At 33.9% G+C, this 2,517-nt stretch overlaps 1 pseudogene; it reads left to right on the top strand.

Moving 5' to 3' along the window:
* The window catches only part of LOC107723377 (uncharacterized), a 12,578-nt pseudogene extending 10,840 nt beyond the window's left edge, over nucleotides 1-1,738 (top strand).
* The last annotated feature ends 779 nt before the right edge of the window (nucleotides 1,739-2,517 follow it).

The following is a 2,517-nucleotide window of genomic DNA, read 5'->3' as shown; positions in this document are numbered from 1 at the left end:
TATATATATATATATATATAATTTAAGGTAATAAAATGAAATATAACACTAATAGTAAAGAGAACAGACAATAATAATAATAATAATTGTAACAGTTAATAACAGCTGCAGTAACATTTATGTTACCAACAACATGACTGTGCTGTTGCTTTTGACAGATCAATAAACAAGTTCATTTACATTTTAACAACTTACATTTTGGCCACAAAATTGCCAGGTGGTCTAATTTTGCTCCATCAACAAAAATAGTTCCAAACAAAGTCAAAGCAGAACGAAGTGCTGCGTCTTGAGTAAGGCAGTAGTGGTATTTGGTTCCAGAATGAATCAGTGTTTAAACAAGTTGTTCAAGTGAATGCCACCTTGTCGCCATCTACTGGCGTAACGAGGAAGTCCTCTGAAGAGATTAGTAACACTTTAGCATGCTTCAAATATCCATGAGTCTTTAAAAAGCTTTAAAATATAATTATTGTTAGTCTATTTTGCTTGTTACAACACCTTAGATCTAACTCTAATTTTTATATGCATTTTAATTATAGCTCATAATACATCTCGCTCCACAACATTGGTAACCACAGGTAAGACAAGTAGCCTACCTATTGTATATAATGTATGCGCATGTGTCTGATCAAAATAACCTAATCAAATGGATAGATTTTGAATATGCTTTTCTTTAATTGATCACATATGTTGTTTCAGCCTCTGCTGACAGTCTTGCTGGCCTGGCTGAAAATAACAGTGATGGGAGTGAAACAGTGACAACTAATCTGACAGTAGTAGTGATGATGACCACAGTAGTGTCTCTGTGTGTCCTCATATCACTGACCGTCTGTGTCATTCTTTATTTAAAAAAACAAAGGCGCAAAACCAACAGCCAAAGTAAGTCCACAACTGTAGCCCTGAAATGTTTAACACTATTGGGTTGTCACTGTCAGAGCAATGGCTTATTGGAAACAAGAGAGGAAGTGATGACTGTTGTCTCATCAGAACATAGTTTGTATGTGTATATTGCACTTCCTGTTATATATCTATTCTTGACTCTAACTGAACAGTTACTCAAATGGAAACCGGAATCAGCTAAACTGCAGGCCCTCTATCATTTGCTCGTTTTAAAGATGTTTCCTTCAAATGAGTGAAGTTAAGAGTAGATCCTTGTGCAATTTAAAGATGTGCCATTAATATGTCAGTAAGGGAAAATTAAATTCTTTTAAATAAACGTTTTAACAATGTAACTTTTATGCATGATGGTAAAGTCTCTTCTTATCTCTTATAGCACAGTTAAACAGTCGGTTCTCTGTGTATTACTCCCGTGTTGCAGAAGGTAAGTGACATTCATGTTAAATGCTTAGATGTAAAATAAATAAATAAAATAAAATAAAATAATGACAGTCTTTTTTTTGGACAGGGTTTGATGTCCCATTGTATTCTTTAGTTGAACAAAACACAGGAACAATGATCACCTGTAAGTTACTGCAACGTATTATTTGTATACACATGCTACACTGAAAATGTAACCTATTTGAATTGATGAAATTAAACATCAGTTTGTTTAAACAATGTACACAGAATTTGCAAGTGTAAACATGATTCAAACAATACATTAACTGATCTCATTACTCTTTAATAATGCCAGGTGGTGTCAAAATGAATTTTTGAACTTTATCTCCCAACAGTTGGTGCTGCACAATCAGAAGCTCCGGCATGTAAAGCAGATGACATGTATGAAAAGTTAACATTGTGAAATGAATAATGGCGTTTTTAATGTTTTTTGACATCAAAGTCTTTGAGTAATCGCTCATTATATGGCATTTGTCACAAATTATAATAAAGGATAACATCTTTTATACACAAATAGTTCTGGGTGACACTCACTGAGGCTCCTTGTAATGCTGTTTTCATTGTTTTTTAATCCTGTAATGTGAAACTATGTTGTCATGAGCTTTGAAATCTTTAGTTTTTTCAAACTCAACTTAAAGACAGTCAAAACAACTGTAAGCCTTTTTATCATAGCAGACAGGCTGTGACTGATTTGTTTTGTGAGGCAAAGTCATATCATGACAGGCTGATGATCTGATAACTGATCTGATGCAAGAATTAAAAAGTCAGAGATATAAATAGACATTTAGATGTTAGATTCCTGTTTCATCATAGCAGTGGGTTTATGAAGGTTTCTTTGAAAATATGAAGTGTGAGCAGTAAATTCATCAGATAAAGTAATCACATTTAAGAATAGAGAATTAACAATGCGCAGGGTTTGGGTTAATTTCTTGTGAAAAGCTTCTTGTGGTTTTCTGTGTTATCCATTAATGTCACATGTTCATGGATTTTCACTGTTCCTAAGAACACTGGACAGATTTCCTCATACTCAAGTAAAAACATCTTTTGGTGCGCTACCAGGAAAACAGATTATAGCCTGCTTTATATACAGCATACACTCTAAAAAATGCTGGGTTAAATATAACCCAGCGCTGGGTTAAAAAGGGACAAACCCAGCTATTAAGTTTTATCGACCCAGCGGTT

The sequence above is a fragment of the Sinocyclocheilus rhinocerous genome, unplaced genomic scaffold (genome assembly GCF_001515625.1).
Source record: "Sinocyclocheilus rhinocerous isolate Xijiao unplaced genomic scaffold, SAMN03320098_v1.1 scaffold241, whole genome shotgun sequence".
NCBI classification, from domain to species: Eukaryota; Metazoa; Chordata; class Actinopteri; order Cypriniformes; family Cyprinidae; genus Sinocyclocheilus; species Sinocyclocheilus rhinocerous.
The sequence above is the reverse complement of the archived record's forward strand: the minus strand, read 5'-3'. Positions and strand labels throughout refer to the sequence as shown.